This window comes from Triturus cristatus, chromosome 1_1 (assembly GCF_964204655.1).
Source record: "Triturus cristatus chromosome 1_1, aTriCri1.1, whole genome shotgun sequence".
Lineage (NCBI taxonomy): Eukaryota > Metazoa > Chordata > Amphibia > Caudata > Salamandridae > Triturus > Triturus cristatus.
The window spans coordinates 500,481,041-500,505,342 of NC_140579.1; the positions used below are offsets into that span (position 1 = coordinate 500,481,041).

At 44.3% G+C, this 24,302-nt stretch overlaps 1 long non-coding RNA gene across 1 annotated transcript in view; it reads left to right on the plus strand.

Annotated features, from left to right (window-relative positions):
- The window catches only part of LOC146870477 (uncharacterized), a 236,730-nt gene that overhangs the window by 76,770 nt on the left and 135,658 nt on the right, over positions 1-24,302 (plus strand). The window contains exon 2 of the long non-coding RNA XR_014959399.1: positions 18,420-18,558. This is a non-coding gene — a long non-coding RNA (uncharacterized LOC146870477). The remainder of the gene's footprint in view (positions 1-18,419; positions 18,559-24,302) is intronic.

Below are 24,302 nucleotides of genomic sequence, written 5' to 3' on the forward strand. Positions count from 1 at the left end.
TTCGGCTCCACCGTCCGCAGTTTCTGGGTGTGTTGTTTTACACGCCTTCACAAACGTGTATTTTGCCAAGATGGCCTTAAACAAAGGCGGATGATGCAGGATAATGAAATGATTGTGGGCTTGGCCGACGGAGCTGCTCTACAGAGCAGCCATCTTGCCGTGCGTCCTCTAGCACCCCCCCACCCCACATATATTTCATCACCTCTTGTAACACCTTATCATCCTTTACAGCTTGGACACACTCTTCTTGCGAAATTCGCCCTCCCACCACGACGCTTAAACCAGCCACCATCTAATCCTTCTCATTCAGATCATGTTCTTCCAAACAATTAACTGGCAACCTTGACAAACAGCCAGCTTGCTTTTCTTTCCTGGCAAATATTCTACAACGTATCATCATACTCATCATCCATCTTGCAAACCAAGCGGATGCCTTGTCTGCCCCCTCTGTGGTGAAGACATCCACCAATGGGCGATGGTCTGTCCGCAATACAAATTCCCTTCCCCACGCAAATTTCTTGAAATGACAAATTCTCCACTACCATTCTAGGGCTTCTCGGTCAATTGTGGAGTATGCTGATTCCGAATCCCTCAATAGTCTTGATGCTTAAGCTATTGTTATCTTTTTCCACTCACGACGCTGTAATAACACTGCACTCATACCTACACTGCTGGCATCCGTACAGATTATGCTTTTGTAATGAGTGTCGAATTGTTTCAATGAGGGAGCAGATGCAATGTCCTTCTTTAATTGCTCAAATTCATGCTCCTTCCTACCCCACACACTAATAAAACGTAAACATTTTTGTGATAAGTTTTCTCATATTCACAGTTCTATCAGCAAAGTTTGGTATGGAGCTCGAAAAGCATTCGGCCAAACCCAAGAAAGATTGCAGCTGGTCTTTGTCCCCAGGTTTCAGCACTCTGTCCATCATCTCCTTGTGTTTGCTTTGTTCACCCTAAGTTGGCAGGGCATGCCCAGACGTGGGTCCCTTGCTCACTTTGCCACTGGATTCAAGCTAGCCTGAAAACCAGTTACTCCTCATTAGGCTAACCATCAGGCCGAAACATGTTGGCAATCAGAATGAAGGAATACTAATCATCCCTATCCTTCTCCTTACATTTTGAATCTTACCAGGGCTAATCTCGTATAAAGGTATTCGGCAAAATTCTTAGGTAATTTTGCTTGCTCTTTCTCAGTCTTTATGCCAATCACAAATCATCATTTTGTTATCAAAGACCTCTGAATGTTATTCAGGTTAAGGGAGATTACTTTAACTACCATATGAGACTTTTGAGTGAGACCAATGAAGAACCATGACACCTAGTTGGATGAGTGAGGGCTAGTGTCCTTGTAATGAGAATCCTCTACAAGCCATTCATTGACCTACTAGTGGTGTACATTATAGTTCCAATTTCTGCTGAAATAAATTATTTGTTTTGTATAGCCTCGGGAGGGCTTCCATCAAGGGTGACCCCCTCTTCCCCATTTTTGTGTATAGGAATCATGAACCTTTGACCGGATGTCACTGTAATCATTAATGGAATAGTTCTGAGAGGGAGACACATCATTCTGCAAGAGCGATTCAGCACACTAACTTCCTAGCATGTGGCACGCTTCATGAGATGGTCTAAACAACAGCATGTCTTCAGTAATAAGTATTGTTCCCAGGAATAGACCCTGTGGAGGAATACAATATGCGAGATTGCATTATGTGTCATAAATCAGTACCCCCCTCCCCCATATCAGTACCTATCCAGAATGACACATTGATGGATATGCCATGACACACAAGGGTCAAGACTGATTTGCATATGGCCAGGTCTAAACTGGGGTGGCATGGTGAGCAAAAGAATGATGGATTTAACCCAGATCTCTTGACTGGGGGAGAATGTTTTGATTTGTTCTGCCTTCCGTCCATCAATTGTGTGTCTTTTGATGACACACAAACAGCACAGATTTCTGCTGTACTCCTGATGGAAGACATACATTTTCTGTGAGGCCCTCTCCCCAGAGCCACAGGGGTAGGATTTCTAACCCCCTGGTGCAAGGACTCAGTCAATACACCAATATGAATTAGAAAACCAATTGGACTGCAACCCATACATGACCCGGTAAACAATACTGCACAAGAAGTGTTTCTGGTAACAATCAGTATCAGTTACATATGATTGGGTCAGGGACACAGTTGAACACCAAACGCTCTTTCGTCCATGAATAGCACACTCAGAATAGCAGTAAGAAACAAAAAAAAAAGTTTAAAAAAAAAAATCCTTATCTAGTGCATAAAATATGAATGATAACCACACAGAATGCAAAAGATAATGCAGCAAACCTTTTAATTGGCAACAAGATCTGCAGGGATATTTTTAACATGGTTAGCAAAATTAACTCCTAACACCCTAAAGCTGTTTCTACGCTCTACCCTACATTTTATTGGAAGCAATATATAGTATTCCTGTGGTTCAAGTTTCTTAAAATGGATCGTACAGCATACCTTTTTTCAGTAGGAAAGTAGCCATTCCGCTATTCTCTATCACAGCTTTGCCTGGGAATGAAAAACAGTGCTGGACTGAAGGCCACTTCTCTTTACTGCTCCTTGTGTGGCCCCTGACACAGGAGTGAAATTTGCATGACCAATGGCTTGATAGTTCTTGTGCAAAGTCTCTACCCGACCTATGATCAGATACCTGGGTTTTTATGGTAACTGATCATCCAAAGCTGCACTTAATGACACTAAAGTATCAACAAGACTAAACAAAATGGAAAAAAAGGCACCATCTCGATTCACATATTATTAAATTCTCCTATAAAAAAAACAATAAAAACATGCCAGGGGGGGCGTGGCTTGCAGCCGACAGCGATGGCCGCTGCCTAGGAGAGCTCCGCGATCGCCAGCGTCTCCCCCGACAATCCTGACACGAATCCGTTAGCACGGCGAACCGGGTCCTGACACTGAAAGACCGCAGCCTGTATCGCTGCTGCTCCAAGACCGATACGTAAGCTGGACGACTCGCAACACCGAGAGAAGAGTCGGCGGCCCATGAATGTGAAAGCAGCCGGGGACTCTCGTAAGACCGCGAGGCCCACGGAGCGACAGGAAGCAGTCATCGGCGGGAGCAGACAAGGGACGCTGCAACGAAGAGAGCGGACCCGCTCCAGACCGAGTAGGAGACAACACTAGACGCCGACCAGCGCCACAGAGGATCTCACGGAGGCAAGGACAAGTAAAACGACATGGCGCGGGCCCGAGTCGGGCCCCCGCTTAGACGCGACGCGGGCTTGTCTAACGGCCCGACACTCTCCGCAATCAATCATCCGGCCAACAGCTCCTAAGAACTGTATACGGGGAGATTGCAAACCGGGGGCTGGACCGGGACCTCGCGCTCCGTTGTGTGGAGCTCTCACCACAGGAACAGGCGGGGGCACGGCCGTAGTGGAGGGCCAGTGCCGATCATGAGGCATGGATGGGATTGCGGGCGTTGGTGAAGCCCAGAACTGGAAGGTGAGCAGATCAATTCTACATAACACAGTTGTGCCCCATAGACGCCCTCACTACCAGTGCATGACTTGGATCGGCGTCCTGCGCACTGTATAACTCCTGCCAGGCGCCATTTTCTGGAATCACTAGCCTCTTAGGGCACGCAGAGGCAGAGACGTTTGCAGGCCTATACTAGCCCAGGGGGAAGCATTTTCACTGCTGTTAGTGGAGACAATAAAGTACTCCTCCAGGAGCAAACGGGCGAAAGGACACAGATACAGGCACGCTGCGACTATAAACCCTATATATCCCAGGAAGCAACAGGTCATACAACACCGCCAGTGGTCAGGCCTCAGCCATAGGCACGGTGAAGAAACCGAAAAACCACGATATTGACTGTGTGTGCTGATTGCTGGCAACAGCGGAGGCGGGGGCCAGGAAAACCGAAAGGCCGTGTGTGGCAGTAGTTCACACAGTCAGGCAGTGGCGATTACTGACCTCACTCCCGCATAGCTGCTACACCCACCAGCAGGTCCTGCTACCATGGGAGGCAGAGGCCAATGTGTGATGTAAACAAATAAACTAGAGAAATACGTCTGCCGCGGAGACAAACCGCAGACCCCGGAGACTCAAAAGGGAGGTGAGAGCGGTACTCAAACCGAGGAAGCCAAAGAAGTAACCTTATAGGACATAATGTGTACAATGACTCAAATGCAAACATCGATTGCCGCAATTTCCACAGACATCACGCTGCTACGTGCGGACGTCTCTAAAATTAGCGACAGACTAAAGGAGGTGTGCGCAGTCCGGCTCTGGACCTCTTTGTGGAGGATCTTGTCAAAACTAAACTACAACCACGAAGCTTATCAAGTTTCTTTTCAGTAGAACGCTTATAGGGTACCGGGGGGGAAGACCCAGGCCAGGAGCCCCACCCAGGCCAATACTTGCCTGGATATTCAACTTCCGAGACCGCGACGCCATCCTACAGGTGGTGCATATAGCACCTCCAATACAAGTAGACAATAGCACGGTCACGATGTACCCGGACTATACTGCGCTAGTAACAAAGCAGCGCTGAGACTTCTTGGAAGTGAAGAAAGAGCTCCGAAATAGAGAACTCAAGTACGCAATGGTCTTCCCCGCAAAATTAAGAGTGGAGGCAGAGGGAAAGCATTGGTTCTTCACATCTCCGCAGGAGGCTACGGATTGGTTGGAGAGATGGTGTAAACCGCAGAGGCCCCATAGAACGGAACAGAAACACAGGCAATCCGATAACAGATCAGCGGGACCAGAATCATCGGACAAGGGAGCAGCTGATGGCACACCGAACCACATCACACAGGAAGACTCGGTTGAACACAATGCAAACAGACACTGGTGATGGAACCAGAGACTTCCCCGACAGGACTGTCTTCATATTAAAAGCAGTGAGCGCCGACTCCAATGGAACACTCAAACTAAGGACTCACCCAGTGAAAGAGATGTGCAGACAATACAGATATGGTTGGACTAAGGGGATACATTCCTAACAGTGGTGTGAACAGCCGTGGACATACCGAAGTATTAAGGGGGAGATGAGAAATGGTTGTGAACAACTCTTCCCCCCCTACACCCAAGTACACAGTTATAGGGACTAAGCACTCTGCTCATTTGGGGAGGTGGGTAGTTTGGAATCCACCAGGCAGGGGAGGAGGGAGGGGGGCAGGGACCAGTTCGTTTTTTTTTTGTTTACAATGGTTCAGCTGCATAACAAGAAACGAAGGGAAAAATTGCTGAATGTTAAAGCATACACACTCGTAACCACAGACATGTCCTATAGCAAGATAATCAGAAACAAGAATACAAATGGTACCGAAGTCAGTAGACACCTCACGAACGGTAGATGATAGCGGAAAATCAGTACACCTCACTGTAATGTCATGGAATGTGAACGGGTTGGGAGACAAGATAAAGAGGGGTCTTGTCCTACAGTACATCAAGAGGAGGGGACCGGCGGTGGCATTGTTACAAGAATCACATTTGACAGGCTCCACTTATAAGGCCCTAGACAGATGGGGTTACAAAATGGCAGTACATTCCGAATTTGCTTCGGGTTCTAGGGGAGTGGGAATACTAATACAGAAACGATGCCCCTTAATACTAAAGAAGTCCTGGGCAGACGACCAGGGAAGATTTGCGGCAGTTACATGCCAATTGGAAGGGAAGTCATTTAATCTAGTATCGGTCTATGTTCCACCTGCATTACACCAATCCAACCTCCCAGACCTAGGCAAATTCTTGCTTTCGCTCCCGCAAGGAGAACTTACTATAGGGGGGGACTTCAACGCAATCATTGATGCATCTAAAATAGGCAACCCCCCAGAGATTCAAGCAGCACTAATCCCAAATTGAAAGATTTGGTCAATGCAATTGGATTAACAGATGTATGGAGGGCTAGACACCCGAATGAGTGCCAATACACTTTCCACTCAGGGCCGCATAACACTTTGTCCAGACTAGACTACATATTTACGCTGGCGGCAGGGATGGAGAGAGTACTTGAGATAACACACTTGCCCCGGAGTATATCAGACCATTCACCAGTATTACTTACCTATGCTTCAGTCCTTCCAGATAGATGCAGAATCTTCCCATTATACCCATACTATCTGAAGGTCAAAGAAATCAAGAAGAAACTAATTGCAACCACGAAAAGATATTTTCTAGAAATGAACGTTCAGTGCCGGCACCAACGACCCTATGGGAAGCATACAAAATGGTCCTACGGGCCCAGGCTATCTCACTGGTGATACATCACAAACGATAACAGCGCTGATAAATTCAAACGCTAGAGCAGCAATTAGAAAGGGCAGAAGCTGATTATGCCTCAGATATGAACGATGATACCATTCATAGGCTTAAACTAGCACAACAAGAATATAAAACCTTCGTATGGGAAGAAACAAAATCTAGACTCACAGCTACGCATCACACTATCTATGAGCAAGGGGATAAGGCCGGAAAACTCTTGGCCTGGCTAGACAAAAAGGAGAGAGCCAGTAGATGGATAGCGGAGCTCGAAATACAGCCAGGTATCACGACCTCAGACCCTCAGGGTATAGTTGACCACCTCGCGACTAACTACGAACACATATACACGCCTGTAGCCACAGCTACGGTAGACGACAATATAAACTTTCTAAAAGACATAAAAATGCCACAGCTCGACCAAGAGACAGCACAATCCTTGGAGGCAGGTCTTACACAGGAAGAACTAACTCGGGCAATACTAGCCTTACATACAGGTAAAGCATTGGGACCAAATGGAATTCTCGTAGAGTTCTATAAACAGACCACTGGTATACTCGTGCCCCACTTACTCAACATGTACCATGACAGCCTAGAACGGGGCGAACTTCCTGAAGAACAACGCGTGGCGACAATAGTTGCAATACACAAGCCGGGCAAAACACCACACAGCAGCATGTCGTATAGGCCGATTTCCCTTATCAATGCTGAAGCAAAGATATTAGCCAAAGCTCTGGCGATACGATTGATGCCATATTTAGAAAATGTGATCCACCCGGATCAATCAGGATTTATGCCACAACGCAATACGGCACTGAATTTGAGAAGGCTTCATGGCGTATTAGCGCGCAGATCCACTATAGAAGAGGATGCAATTATCCTATCTCTCGATGCCCGAATGGCATTCAATATGGTGGAGTGGCCCTTTTTGTTAGCTGTTCTGCACCACTTGGGCTTTGGACCCAATTTCATACGGTGGGTACAATTGTTATACACAAAACCAGTGGCGCAGGTGGTAGCAAAGGACGAATCTCTGCTTCTTTCCCACTGGGTAGAGGGACTAGGAAGGGTTGTCCTCTATCTCCACTATTATTCGCAATAGTATTAGAGCCACTTGCGGCATGGATATGACAAGACCTGGTAATCCGTGGGCTTAAATGGACAATGGGATGGGAGGATCGCATCTCGCTTTATGCCGACGATGTGCTCTTGTACTTGGCCTCGCCCTCGCGCTCGCTTAACTGTCTCATGGATATTTGTGCGGCATATGGACGGGTGTCAGGCTACAATATAAACTGGGCGAAATCACATATTTTCATATTGTCGGGTGAACCCCCACGACTCCCGCGCAACTGTGACATACAAATAGCTTGCGAAGGGTTTAAGTATTTGGGTATTTATATAACATATCAAGACATGTGCTTTATTGCAGAAAACCTTATGAAGCCACTGGCACGCTTTCGTCGAGACGTAATCCACTGATGATCTCTTCCACTCACATTGCTGGGCAGGGCGGCCCTCTTTAAAATGATGGCGCTCCCCAGATTCATATATAGCCTACAAAATACGCCATTCCCGATTCCCTTGACATATTTCTTAGCAATCAGTGGTGAAGTAAATAAGCTGTTATGGGATGGTAAGGCAAACCGTATAGCCATGCATAAACTGGTTAGAAGCTGGTACGATGGAGGCATAGCGCTCCCCAATATCAAAACATATTACTGGGCATCGCAACTGACAGTCATAAATCAATGGCTTCATGCCTCACAAGAAGACCAAGCTTACCGGCTAGACCGACACCTTCTGGGAACAGACGGTCTTATGGGAGAACTGTATAACAAGACTAAAACGACAACTTTGACAGGCCCGACAGCACACACAATCAAGATATGGCATACAGCGCAAAGAGAATTAGGATGGGAAGGGTTGTGACGCTTTCCACGCCATTATGGGACACTACGCAACACTAAAGGGTTTAGGCAATGGGACCTGATAGGCATCTCAAAGGTGGGGGACTTATGGCGGAAAACTGAGATTATCCCCTTTACGCAACTACAACAGACCTACGGCCTAGCAAACTCAAAGGTCACGATAGTTCGTCAGAATCTTCAGGAGTTTCTGGATGCAAAACCAAGTGATGACTTCATAGAAGTTGAAACCCCAGATCAGCGCATCAGTCTTCCAGACAGACTTTATAAACTAAACACACAGATTGAGGGTGATAATGCGGACTATAGGGGTAATATACTAGGAAAACGTAACACTAAGTCATGACATTCTCTTAGCGGAGGTTGATTGGTCACCAGAGTTTGTAAGAATAGACCCACAAGGAGAGGAAGTAATTTTACCATCTTTCTCAGTGCTTGTCCCTGAAGGTTATACAAGTGTATGCCGCAGAATGGACTCTTGCACAGGCCCTTGCATTATACTGCAACAATGTTAGCTGGGATAAGGAACCGCCTTTTCACATTATACCCATATGGTCCAGCCTGCAAGTGCAACCGCAATACTCAATTAAACATGAAGCTAGCGCTCCAGTGAGATAAATTCTCTCACAACTCAAGTGCCAGGGAATTATTGAACCCTGTGTTTCTCCTATGAATAATCCCTTATTTCCAGTAGCTGAAGCAGATCATTCCTACAGTACAGTCTTAGAGTAAAGACATTTAAATAGTCATACACACACATTTGCAATTCAAAACTCACACAGTACGGCTTTAATGAATAACATTGTCCTTAAAAAAAATACAATACAACCTTGGCTATTACCAATAATTTTTTTTCTGCCAAAACATAGCACTTGAAAGCAGAGATCTGAAAGCATTCTCTGCGCTCAACTTTCATTTTCGCTTTTGCCGACCCCCCTCTGGGGTATACAAATAGTCCTGGACTGTTTGCTGCCAGAGTAATGTCCATCCTACATGATATTGACCAAGAAGCATTGTCCTATGTTGATGATATATATCTAACAGTTGATGATCTAAACACACACTTAGCCAGAGTACATTGCATTGTATGGGGATTTGCTGAACACTCTAGAAATTCAATTTCAGAAAAACCAAAATTGCTTTTCTCAATGTCTTATTTTTAGGATACGAGTTATCGAATAAGGGCAAGAGCCTGACATCACATTTCCTAGAGAAATGTGCTCTTTTACAACCACGGAACACCATAACAAATTGCAATCCTTGATAAGATTCTTCACTTTTGGCAGAACATACTTACCAGATTTTGCACAACGGATAAAACCTTGACACGATTTAATTTGCCCTGATTTCTCCAGTACGCATCAGAACATACACAAATATTTAGATCACTACATACTGACATGCTTGCATCAAGACACTTACACACACGTCGTCAAAACAAATTTGGTCATCCATATAATTGCTGATGCCATTGGCTTCATATATGTCACATTCAATGAGGGTGACATTGCTGATTATATATAAATCACATTCCTATTCTAATGCTGAAATACATCCCCTGAAAAAATACTATCTGCAGTACAGATGGCTGTCATCAAGGAAAGACCACTGGCTCAAGAAAGGTGCATAATTGTTGTTACTCCAGTCCCAGCCTTAGAGGCTATTGCAAAGGCCAGCATTCCTAAAGCAAAAGCCTTACATCCTAGATGGATAAATTTAGCTACTTCCCTAACGACTACTGACGTGGACTGTGTTTTTGACCCTACTTTATAAACTCATGAATATATCCAATATGAACATGAATACCCCTTGCCAGTAAAATTTTGCCTCTTGATCAATACAAACACAAATATACTGATGGCTCAGTCCAACCTGCTGTAGGCACTAAGCACCAATACTCAGCGCTATGTGCTGCAGTACACTGTTTCATGTTGGATTGAAAATTCCATTCTTATAATTATTTTAGGCAGTCCCTCAGGGATTGCACTGCACAACTGGCTGAACTAGCATTGATTGTGGCACTAAAGAATACGGATCCTGAATTCCTCACACTCATAGTGTGTGATTCGTATTACTGTGGCCAGTCTTTTAATGAAAATGTATACTACTGGCGCCTGATTGGATTCAGAGACTCAAAGGTTAATACTACAAAGCATAAACTGCTTTGGGGAAAGGTGTCACAACTTAAAGAGAGTTTGCCACAGTCTCATGTGATACACACATTGGGTCACCTGCGTGTTGGGTAACATGTTGTAGGGAACTTATTGGCAGATAAAGCTGCCAAATCTGCAATTAAGACTGCAACTGTAGCTGCCAATATTCGTCCTCGCACGAGGGTGGATGAAGATAATACAGCTGCAATCAGTGCTTCGGGCCACGGGTCCCCTTAACCTAGAAATATCCAGCAAAATATTCCTTTCACTTAGGTGCTCAAAATATTCCTTTCACTAACATCCCTGGGGTGGGTGATCTGGGGAATTCATTACAAGACCTGAGGATACCATTATGCAACTCCACACAGCCACTTTAAAGTATGACATCACAATGTAGATTGTTCTAGAACATAATACGCTCAAGCTATAATAGGCATGCATTCTGTAAACTCTACCTCGTTTAAATGTGACTCCAAACAGATAAGTAACCTTACTATTTATTACCTTTCATAGCACATAACTATTTAATTGCTATTTTAACAGATGATCAAAAGAACGATATCTGTCTATAATCCTCCTAATGTTTACTCTTTTAGATAGGTATTGATTCTACTATCTTATTTTTGTATTGTTTCATAACCATTAAATCTTTTACTTCAATGCGGGCAAAGGGCAAGGCTTCCAATTTGTGGTTGCCCCCCACGCCCCTTTATTTTCTTCAATCTGACGATCAGTCGCAATCAGCACTCTAGTGATTGGTGGTGCCCTGGTTACAGCTGATCACTCTGCTCTCACTGCCGCCACGGCGTGCGTGGTAGGGCGGCCAACCTCGCCCCCTCCATCACCGTGGCTTACCTAGCCGCTAACACCATTTACCGAAAGGTGCAACTCATACCCCATAGCGAGGAGCATTGACCGCTCCAATTCTCAGGCTCCGCTTCTCCTGACACGTATCGTCATAAGAGCACATCGGCAGAGGTTTCATTTTGAGAAAAGGCATTGGCAATGGCCGCTTCGTGCTGTCATAGACTCAGCTATTCACTTGAGCAACTTTGTCAGTTACTACATCAAGCGAACAGCTGAGCATCTTTCTGGCAACCTTAGAAATTTGCAAAAGAGCCCATTTTAATGCCTACTAGCCCTTTATAGCCATATAAATATGAAAGTCAATAATAATTATTAATTAGGTCTGGCAGGTAAGACAACAGGGGCACTACCCAGTGGCGGTTATCATACCGCACGTCTACACGACTTTCTGTTTGAGATTGTCCGACCTCAATTCCTCATTTGGATGTTCACGCTTCAGCTTATTACTATAGGACTTTATACTTTGATCCCTCTTATGATTTTGGATACACATATAATCCTGGCTGATTGTGCCTTTCAGAAGACTTACTTATAATTTCTTTATGATTACATCATCATCTCAAACTTCTTGATTGTTACTTTGGAGCCCTGACTAAGTTCCCTTGGGGACGAAACGCGTTAGCTGTCTGCCAGTTTTAAAGATTGAACCTAATAAATGAACATTGTTTTGGAATAAGACCTGGTTGAATTGATTAACTTGACACCGAGTGCAACTTCCACCTTCTTTTATAACAATTTGTCAGTAATTGCACCTTTGGATGGTGGGTGCAGGAAGTGGTTGCACCACTAATTTATTCATTGGACTTTGGAATTTGAGGTGCTTGGCCTTGGTCAGCCGTTTGTCCTTTTCTTTTCTCGCACTACCCAGTACCTTGAATAATTTAAGGAACTCTATCCCCCAAAAAATAAAGAAAAATGTATAACAATAGAAAATAAGGTAAAGACCCTTATTTTTTATTTAAAATATATACATTAAATTAATTTAGAGTGCTCAAGATGTAAGATGTAGACAGCCAGAGCTCGGAAAACCCCCCATATTTAAATGAGGATCTGATTAAAAAAATTAATCCAACAAGAAATGCGCACTTGTGTGCGTAAGACCATACATCAGCTCATGAGCAACAAAAGAGCTACCCTCTCTGAGGAAGAACCTGACCTGAACTCAGTGTCTGGTGGGGAGTCTGAGACTCATAAACAAAGGGGAAAGAGGTTTAAAAAGACCAAACACATCGAGGGTGTTTGCTCCAATGACATTGCAATAGGTCCTAGTGCCTCAAAATGCCCAGGAGGTCTAAGCACCTCGAATATGAGGGGTGCCCTACTCGCCACAAACCCAGTGAGTGCACATAACGACACCGTTACCCGCACTAGTCTGAGAAAGACTCAAGAAAATGCACTGGAAGAAACCAATTCCCAGAATGAGGAGTTACTAGATAAATACATATTCAATCTAGACTAGATAGACCTAGATGTTGACGGACTGCTTAACGAGGAAGCCCCCTCCATATTTAAGGACCTAATACTGGAACCTCAAGGTCAAGAAATGGTCTCACCCAACAACATTAAACACCCTAGAAGGGTGGAGTGGTGGCCTCAAGACCACATGGCCAAGTTTATTAAAAAGTGGTTAAGAAATCCACTAGAGAGGGAATTGAGTAATCTCCTCCAATCCGAATGCTCTAGACCGGTCTTTCAAGATACGGTTTCCCTAATTCCTAACCTTGACCCAGAACTCATAACATTTCTATTTAAAATGGGCAGAGACCCTAGAAGGGCATGGAGAGGTACTTAAAGATGTGAAAAGACAGTCTACTCAATGTATTGGGTCCACTAGCTAGGATCATCGACATGGCTGAAGAATGCCACTTAAACCACCACCCTGTACACGTCCCTCTCCTTAAGGGTTGGCGCCAATGAATGCTGATCTTGCTAGGTAACTCTAACGCAAATGTAATTTCAGAACAATGTAGAGTTTTTCTATCAAATATAAATCCCAAGCTGGGTGACTTAGCTACCCAAGAATCTTCAGAGAACCCCAAAGGCCTCCTATTCGAGTTGCAAGCTTGACTGAAAGTGATAGGAGCAAAATCATGAAAGATGAGAAACGCGAACAATTTTAATGAAAGCCGGCAGTAAATGAAAAGAAGACGGGGCCGTGCAAACGCACTTAGAGCGTTTAAATAAAACCATTGTTGGATCTCTTAGCCAGATATAGAAGCGCCTGCTAAAGGAACTCACTCTGAATTCAGAACGGTTCCTGTAATACAAATAGAGACGGAAAACAACAGAAACGACACAGCTATAGCACAAGAAAAGGTCACCATACAAGTGCACAAGTAGAAAAGAGGATCCCCCTTCATAAGAAAAACACCACTGCTGTTAAATTCAAGAGCCCTAACGAGAGTTCCTGTACTTAATGCCCGGGATTCGCAAACGTGTTGGCACACGATAGTAACGCAGAGGAATGATGAATTGAAATTTTGTCTGTGTATTGAGGAAAGTTCCCTGTATTAGACATAAAAATGTTCCCTGTGTTTTCCCCCCTTTCTTTTTGATACCTGACGCAGAAGCTCTTTGAGATAGTTAAGGATCAGCACTTCGAGTTCATTGCTAAAGTTAGCACAAGAATACCTAAATATTGGATGTTTGTATGTTTATGTATGTATTTTTTTAATTGTATTTAATTAAGCAAATTGTCGTCATTTAATGTTTGTTAATTGATAATGCACATATGGATTGTTTAATGTAGACTTTTTGTGTTTTTTGTGTTTTTGTCTATTCAACAAAATGTAAATGTATTTGTACTTATATAGCGCACTCCTACCCAGAGGTCTCGTAGCGCTGTATTCATAACACTGTGGAACCCTTCCTGGTTTTCCTGTGAGATGTTCACTCCTGGGCACCCCCAAGGTCTAGCCAGGCATCCTAGCGCTGTGGGGGCCGTTGTGGAGATTAAGCAAGCAATTGCCCAGAGTTGCACAGTGGGACCCATGATTAGAATAGGCACCGAGGCGAGAATTATCAGGTCCGGGGAAATTGAATCCAAGAGCCGACGAGGCGGGAATTGAACCCTGGTCCCGGGCCAGACCTCTGCATCAGGGTCTGCCGCTCTAACCATTGAGCCACACTTCTCCAAATTCAAGTGAAAGGTATGAATAAAATACCAGTTCAAACAGAAAGCAATGTGTTTGTCCAAACGTGAATTAAAATACGTTCACTGAAATAATAAGGTTCAGGCCCACTCTCTTTGTGTAACAATCCTATTCGGAGACGGCATGATAAAGTCGCTCAGTAAATATGTTGCTACTTTTACTGCTGTGGACAAGGCCCAGTCAAACATGCGAAGGGTGCCACCAAAATGTTTTTGGACGGGCTGGAAGACATGGCCTTTCTCCTGACCAAGCTTCATACAGGCCTAATTTCAGAGCAAGGGGCTTTGGCAGAGGCCTCCAGCAAGGAACACCACCACCCTTGTACCCATAATGTGGCCGAGGCTCCCATTAAAGAGACCCATGGGGACGCGCACAGATCTCAAGCACCTTTACCAGTGAGTACCAATATTCTTCTTTACAATTCTTCTCAGGTAAAAGTGGGTGGACACCTCAAATTCTTTTCCCAAACCTGCCAATAAATCACCAAGGACCCCTGGGTCCTAGAAACTGTCCAAGTGTTCAAGATAGACTTCCTACAACCAACTAGAACTAAGTCTACCTCTGGACAAATAGAGGGTAATAGAAGAGGAGATTTCCTCTATGTTTAAAAAAGGCGCCATAATAGAAATACTATTGAACCACAAGGTATTTATAAGCACACTCTTCCTGATAAAAAAGAAAGACAAAGGCTGGAGACCGGTTATAAATCTCAGTGACTTAAAAGTGTTCCTTGTCTACAGACAATTCAGAGGATATCCACCTCCAAAGAGACATCTTACTGGAGGAAGACTGGTTAGTAAAACTGGACCTTAAACATGCCTATTTCACTATTCCAATGGCCCAAGAATGTCAATGTTGCCACCAATTTTTATGGCAAAATCTTTTGCACTTTTAGGCACTCCCCTTTGGCCTAGCATTAGCCCTTTGGTGCTTTACAAAAGCGATAAGAGCAGTCTTCTCTTTCCTTAGAGAGGGAGGAATACGACTTATTATCTGGACAACATTCTCATAATGTCGCAGCGTCAGATGCAAATTCTCAAAGACTTGGAGGAAACAATATCGCTCCTGGAGAACCTAGGTTTTATCATAAAACAAAGAAAAGTCTATTCTAACACCCTTGAAAAACATAAGAGTTTCTGGGTTTCTCAATAGATACAGTAAAATCTATTTTACCAATGAAAAGGTGGCCAAAATCCGCAGAGATACACTTTGTTCTGAAACAACACCTATTAACCCTGAGAGAACTTGCCAGGATTCTAGGTCTTCTATCCTCCTCCATCCAGCCCATATTCCTGGGTTCCCTCCACGACCATGCTCTTCAAAGAATAAAAGCAAGAGCTCTTCGAGCAGGCCTGTGGTATGGGGACAAAATCACCTTGGAATCGGAATTGAGTTGGTGGCTGGAAAACCTAGATGCACATGGAACAGACGTTCAATCTTTGGATCATCTCCAGATTACATTCTCAAAACCGATGAGAATACGGGGGACTGTGGTCCCACATGGAGAGAGCCCACCACATAAACTTCCTAGAATTAACCGCGGGACTTTATGCCTTGATGAGTTTCAAACATTGTTTACAGGGCAGATCAGTTCTGCTGAAAATGGACAATGTTTCAGCAGTAACGTATATAAACCGTCTAGGTGGCACCAAATCTACGGATCTATCAGACCTGGTCAAGAGACTTTGGATGTTTTGCTTAGAACACAAACTCTCGCTCAAAGCAGAATACTTACCAGAGGAAGCCAATGTCTCAGCCGACTGGAACTCCAGGTTTCTGAAGGACTACAGCGATTGGAAGCTGAATGTTTCAATCTTCAAAAAACTAAACCTTCTATGGGTCCATTGAAAATAGACCTGTTTGCAAGCAGACTCCCCTTGGAACTAGAAAAATGTTCAGCTGGATGCCAGACCCCAGTGCTCTAGCCGTGAATGCCTTCCTACAACCCTGGAAAAGTTGTTATGCATACACCTTTCACCCCTTTGCCATGATCCAGAGAGTCCTCCACAAAGTTAGACAGGAAGCTTGCTCCCTACTCTTAATAACTCCCTTTTGGCCATCTCAAGCATGGTTTCCAACTATATTGGAATTGGCATACAACATACCCTTTTTCCTTCCCGCAAAAGAAGGACTCCTAACAAGAACAGATGGCGAGGAACACCCTCTGATCTCGACAGGGAGTTTGAACCTTCTTGCCTGGAAGATATCAGAAAATCTAAAGAGATGTCAGGACATTCGGAAAGAGCCTAGGAACTCCTCAGGGAATCCTGGGCTCCTGGAACCCACAAGAGGTACAATGCAATTTTTAAAACATTGTATTGTTGGTGCCTGGAAAGGGACCTGGATCCCGTGGCGGCACCTATAGTCCAAGTATCCAACTTTCTAGTAAAACAGTTTGACAATGCCCTCAGCTACAGAACTCTGAACTGCTATAGATCAGCAGTCTCAGCTGGTCACAGTTTAATAAATGGCAGAAGCATTGGCAAAAACGTGATGATATGCAGAATCCTTAAAAGTATTAGATTGAGAAGACCTCCTCGACCTAAATATGAATCTCTCTGGGTACTGAGGGTCCTGTGTAGGGTTTTCACGTATACAGGAAGAATGGCGCCTAACCTGGTAGCGGTGGGTTCTATTAATAAGCAACAACAATGATACGGTGCTACAAGGTCAGAGGAGACCCCAATAACCTCTGAAGGAGGTGGCAAGGGCCCACTTAGTAAATACAACAAAAGTCCTGTGCACTCGTTACGGTAGGTACATATAAATGTCTGACATCAAAAGCGAAAAGGAATTTGTTGCGAATGAGACAAGGTAGACACAATTTAGTGGTTTTTTTCAAAACGAAATGTATTGGACCTTCCTTTCGGGAAGGATGACATCAAAGAAACAACCAGCCGACACGTTTTTCGTCAAGCGGGCAGTGAACCCGTGACTCTTCAGGGCTGTGTTAAGTCAATAGATACAGGTTCGTATGGCCGGTGATAATTCCAACCCGGCGCTCAAGGGTTTGGGTAATATACCAGAAAAGGCTAACTCTAGCCAGGACATAACCAGGGGACGGGCGGGTACATCCGTCAAACCGGAATATCTGTTGGTACGAAGAAGGAGAGACGAGTAGTGTCTTCCTCAGTGCTTGAGGAATCTCTCTGGGATGTCAATTTGGTCTTAAATCTATTCAATTATTGGCCAAATAATAGATTCCTAAGCAAAAATATGCTTTCTTTGAAACTAGCCTCACTACTATGCCTTATCTCATGCAGACGAGTGTCTGTTGTAAAAGCTTTAGAGGTAAGCAACAGATTTTACGATGCCTTTGGAGGGAAGTTTGAAATTGTTCAAAAAACTAAATCTATGTCTGACTCCATCTTTTACTCTAAATTTGATCTATGCAAAAAACTGTGTGTGGTAGACTGTATAAAAGAATACGAATATAGAATGAATCAACATCGTCCAGACAGCGTTAATCAACTTCTCATTTTAGTTGTTAATCCTTTCAAAGCAGTGACTTGCGCTACGATAGCTTGTTGGGTAAAAGAATCCATGCCCTTAGCAGGCATCAACCTTAAGAGATTCTAAGCACATTCCATGAGGGGCGCTATGGCTAGCCAATCCCTTTGGATAGGTGGCAGACTAGAAGACATCCTAAGAGCTGCCGATTGGTCAAACTCCTCTACATTTGTGAAGCATTACTGTAAGCCAACAGAAAACATGTTCGATGTTCTGCAGAGCTACTGACATGCATAATGGTAGTCTCCGGTCTTGTAATGAAATAGCGATTCTCCTAGTTACCATGCCAAGAGAATCTAGATTTCATTAAAGACACGGAGGCTAACATTATCCCACCCTCCCAACCCTGCACAAAAAGAATACACATGTAGAGTATATGTACATCAAGTATGGAGACAATATAAAATGTAATACTTTATTAATATTGTTTTACAGTACAATACGTATGCTTTAATAAAATTTCAAGCCTTGTTACTTGCATTCCTCAATATGAAAACTTTACTTGTAAATGTTGGATCTAATATCTGTCTTTTATTTCAGATAACTCTCAAAAATCCAGAAGTCTCTCATACAATCGCCTGGAAGACACCAAGCAATGAGTACCCGGCCTACTATTCAATTTATTTGAATTTCTGGACCCTAGTTTGCTGTCGGTTCACCAAGGATCTTCTATTTCCAGGTCTGTTGTTTCTTAACCAAGGATTCCTGTCTTACCATATGTTTTGCAAAACCTTCCAAATACATGACAAGAACCTTATTCGCATTTAAAAGAGGCAGATTGCATGCCTTTTATAGCTTGTCTGTATTATGTTCTAGAACAATCTACACTGTGATGTCATACTTAAAAGTGGCTGTGTGAAGTTGGCATTAAAAGATTAATGCATAGTATCAGCCTCTGTGTCTTTAATGAAATCTAGATTCTCTTGGCATGGTAATTAGGAGAATGGCTGTTCCCAACCAAGACCGCAGGCTTGAATTAATCATAGCTGTTCATGAGGGTGTAGTGTCTGCCCATGCTGCCCATGCTGGTGTCTGAACTGGGGTGGCAGAGTGGGCTAAAGAACGGTGATGGATCAAACCCAGATCTGTTGACTGGGTGTGAGTGTTTGATTGGTTCTGATGCTCCGTCTATCACCACCCCCTTTTGTACCGCTTTGTTCGCCATAAGTTGGCAGGGTATGCTCAGACGTGAGTCCCTTGCTCACTTTGCCACTGGATTCAAGCAAGCCTGGCTGAAGACGGCTGAAATGCCAGAAACCGGTCCTAGGAAGCTTGTTTCCGGTCCAGGGAAGGCATGGCTTGGCAGTTCGGGCTGGACTGTTCCCATGAGGCACAGGGTCAGACTGATTTGCATATGGCCATGTCTGAACTGGGGTGGCAGAGTGGGCTAAAGAACGGTGATGGATCAAACCCAGATCTGTTGACTGGGTGTGAGTGTTTGATTGGTTCTGATGCTCCGTCTATCACCACCCCCTTTTGTACCGCTTTGTTCGCCATAAGTTGGCAGGGTATGCTCAGACGTGAGTCCCTTGCTCACTTTGCCACTGGATTCAAGCAAGCCTGGCTGAAGACGGCTGAAATGCCAGAAACCGGTCCTAGGAAGCTTGTTTCCAGTCCAGGGAAGGCATGGCTTGGCAGTTCGGGCTGGACTGTTCCCATGAGGCACAGGGTCAGACTGATTTGCATATGGCCATGTCTGAACTGGGGTGGCAGAGTGGGCTAAAGAACGGTGATGGATCAAACCCAGATCTGTTGACTGGGTGTGAGTGTTTGATTGGTTCTGATGCTCCGTCTATCACCACCCCCTTTTGTACCGCTTTGTTCGCCATAAGTTGGCAGGGTATGCTCAGACGTGAGTCCCTTGCTCACTTTGCCACTGGATTCAAGCAAGCCTGGCTGAAGACGGCTGAAATGCCAGAAACCGGTCCTAGGAAGCTTGTTTCCGGTCCAGGGAAGGCATGGCTTGGCAGTTCGGGCTGGACTGTTCCCATGAGGCACAGGGTCAGACTGATTTGCATTTGGCCATGTCTGAACTGGGGTGGCAGAGTGGGCTAAAGAACGGTGATGGATCAAACCCAGATCTGTTGACTGGGTGTGAGTGTTTGATTGGTTCTGATGCTCCGTCTATCACCACCCCCTTTTGTACCGCCATGCTGGTGTAGCAGCAACACGTTTACTATTATAAAAACACCCACAGACACTTATGTACCCACTTACAGACATTCACACAGGTACTCTCACACCCATTTACAGACCCACACAGGTAGTCACACACCCACTCACAGACCTACGCAGGCAGTCATATACCCTCTCACAGATCCATGCAGGCACTCAAACTCACTCACAGACCCACATAGCCACTCACACACCCATTCAGACCCACACAGACACTCACACACCCACTTATAGACCCACACACTCACAATCCCACTCGCAGACCCACTCAGACACACATATCTCACAGATACTCACAGACACACTCAGACCTACAGACACTCACGCACACATTCACAGACACACACATCCACTCACAGATAGATGCTGGCACTTTCACACTCAGAGTCCCACACAGGTAGTTACACACCCACTCACAGAGCCATGCAGCCACTCATAGACACGCTCACAGACCCATGCAGGCGCTCAAACACCTACTCAGACCCACACAGCCACTCCCACACCCACACAGGTAGTCTCACATCCACTCATAAACCCACCCAGGCAGTCACAGACCCATGCAGGTACTCATAGATCCATGCAGGTACTCAGAATCCCACTCACACCCACTTATAGACCCACACAACCATTCACACACTCCCTGACAGACTTTCACATTCACTCGCATACCCACTGACACAACCACTCACACACCCACTCAAATGCATGCAGGCACTCACAGACCTATTCGTACACCAAGATAGGTACTCCGACCCACTCACAGACCTTTGCAGGCACTCACAGACTCGCTCATATACCCACATATGTACTCACACACCCACTCACAGACCTGTAAAACCACTCACACACCCATTCACAGACTCAGACACTTATACACAGACTCAGACACTTATACACCCAGACACTTACACACACTCACTCAGACTCGCTCACACCCACTCACAGAAGCTAGCCTGGCTGATGAGGGGTGTTACTTTGAAACCGGTCCCATGATGCTTGTTTCCGGTCCAGGGAAGACCTGGGTTGACAGTTCGGCTGGACTGCTCCCATAAGGAACATGGTCAAGACTGATTTGCATATGCCTTGGTCTGAACTGGGGTGGCGAAGTGAGCTAAACGATGATGGATTCAACCCAGATCTGTGACTGGGGGTGAGTGTCTGAAAGGTTTCCATCGATCCATCCATTATCTCTTTGTGTTTTCGTTTCACTCTCACACCCACTCATAGAATCACACAGGCAGTAACAGGCCCATTGAAACAGCCATGCAGGCACTCATACATCCCCTTACATATCCACGCAGGTACTAACAAATCCACTCACAGACCCATACTGGCACTCAGAGACCCACTCATAGATCCATGCAGGTACTCACACACCAACTCACAAACCTATGCAGGTACTGCTATAGCTACTCAGAAACCCATGCATCCACTTACACACCCACTTCCAGACTTTCACAGGCACTTTCACACTCACTCACACCTATGCAGGCACTCACAGGCCCATATAGGTGGTCACACACCGACTTTCAGATCCACACAGGTACCCACAGACCCACTCTAAGTCACACACACACCCACTCACAGATCCACAGACACTCACACCTACTCACAGACCCACACAGGCACTCACACACCCACTCACAGATCCACACACGCAGTAATACAACCCATGCAGTGAATCCTAAATGTGCTGCTTGGTATTCAATGTGTGCTTTTGGTTTGTGAATCCACGGAGTCGAATACAAATTTCCAAAACAGGATTTAAAAAGAAGATGAACCAGTGGTTGGGTAAAATGGTGGCTCTAAAAAGGCCCTATGTTTTTATTGTGTACTGATAATACCTAAATATAAAAGAGCATGCACTCTTTCAAGTGATATAAAAAAACATTTTTTTGCGGAAGTTATTTTTAACAGTTATTTATTTTTTTATTGTTTTTTTTTCCAACAAAAAGTAAACAGGGTGGTAAAATGGTATGGTAAGGAAATGCAAAGAAGCAATGAGCTTCATTGTTCAAAGTGTAAACTCGAAGCAAAAAAAAACTAACAGTGATGCTTCTTCACTCTATCCAAGAATGCACCCACAGAAGATATTTTTACAGTGACAAGTAGGTGGCATTTCGCACAGTAAGTAACCATCTCACTTAATTCTTCACAGGAAACTGGTATAGTACTGACTGCAGCTGATGATGGCTCTCCGAAGGGTGCTGTTGAGGTGACCCTCCGTAAATACTTTCTCACGCATCATCCGGTTGTAGTCCCTTTCATAAATTGTTTTTAAGTGTTTCCACTTGGAACTTGTCCGATGTGAATTATTTGCAATGCCCCTGAATAACTGCTTGCAGCAAATACTGCACTGTACATATTTAGCAGCAACCTTCTTTTTCCTTGAAGGTATTGTAAATCTTGCTCCCCATCCTCAACAGGTTGTGGATGTTCACCCTGGACAGACAATAACGCTTCAGCCAATCTATCAAATTATTCATTAAAGTGAACAAAATACAGAGCACCACTGCTTCTGAATCCTCAGAGTTCACTGGAGAAATAACTGTTTTTGGTGTGGTTTTACATATACGTGGGTAGGGTCCTAATGTAGCCATTCAAAAGGCAAGGTTTTGGTGTGTCATCAAGTGAATTCGCAAATCCAGTCCGTAAATACGCAAAACTCATAAAACTCATAACTTTCTTGAAAAACAGATATAGGGTGCCATATATATACTTAGAAATATGTTCACACTGAGGTCATTAATGAATGGAGAGGGATGTACATATTTTAAATAATTTTAGAAATTTGGGGAGAATGTGAAGCACAATTCGTTGATTCCTTTCAATCACATGATTGTAATTAATAACCAGAGTACTATGTTTTCAGACGTGCTGAGATGTAACGTTACCATAAAGAATTTTTAAAAACCTTGCTCAAATACATTTACAAAAACATTCTATGTTTTACATTAAATACATATCTGATTTTTACCTTTTAAAACTTATATAAAGTATATTTAGTTTGAAAAAAAATATTACTGAATTAAAAAGCCAAATAAATTGTATTATACATAGTACTAAAATAAACCTAGAAATGAACTCCAAAAACGAAACATTACAGGGACATAATACTGTGAAAATAGAATTTGAAAAACCTTAGAAATTCACTAAAAATAACAAAGGTTACAGGGAAGTTATAGCTCAGATTATACATGCACAAAACCATAGAAATTAAGTAGTTATAGGTACCTGAGCTAACTATAATTTACGCCCCCCACAATGTACTGCTTATGACCTCCCATACTACATCACTCATGACATGGCCAGTGATGTCTGCCACACAGATCCCACAGAGATTTCTGTGCTCACTATCACAAAAAGGGATGTTCCACAAGTTGTGTGGGACATCATGAGAGCAGGGGGGCAGTGGATTATAATGTGAAAAACAAAGGTTGACAAACGTGGGCTCCTTCTTCAAATGACTGATGCCATGAATTTCAGGAATGAGGTGTGAATAAGCCTCATAGTCTGTCCTTTCCAAGATAGTGGTGTATCGAGGGTAACCTATCTGAGAATCCCCATCCACAATGGAAGAACGATTCTTTCTGTAATATCAGGTCCTGTTTTAATCATTTATAAGTGGGTAGCTACAAGTGATGGATGTTTCAACCTGCAATAGTTCCCTTATAAGGGCTGGGGGGAAACCCAGAAGGACTTGGGGGCATTAGCGTACCCTCCGCATAAAAGACTTGCATGGACCTCCACGAGTATTTCTTTGTTGCACAGTTTGCACAAGTTTGGAGGAGGGGGGACCACTCACTTGTCCTGGGGTGTGGGCGTTGGGATGTGGAAGGGGACATGCCAGGCCCTATCTGACTCACACCAATGGCTAACTTCACGACATATAAGATTCTCACATGGAACATTAGGGGATGCATACTATGCCCAAATGCTATAAAATATTCACCCACTTGAACAGGCGAGGGGTCCATATTGCTCTTCTGCAAGAAACACACCGACTGGCTACAGGGATGGCTGCCCTAAAACGCAGGTGGCGGGTTCAGGCATACTACACCTCTTACTCAGAGTTTGCCAGAGGGGTGTTGACCTGATCAGGGCTGGGGTTCCCTTCCAACACACACAGGATTTGGTAGACCCGGAGGGTCATTATGTGGTGCTCACAGGTAGACTAGACATCCAAGATGTGGTGATAATTTATGTCTTTGGGCCCAACATTGATCAGGGTGCTTTTCTGTCCAATCT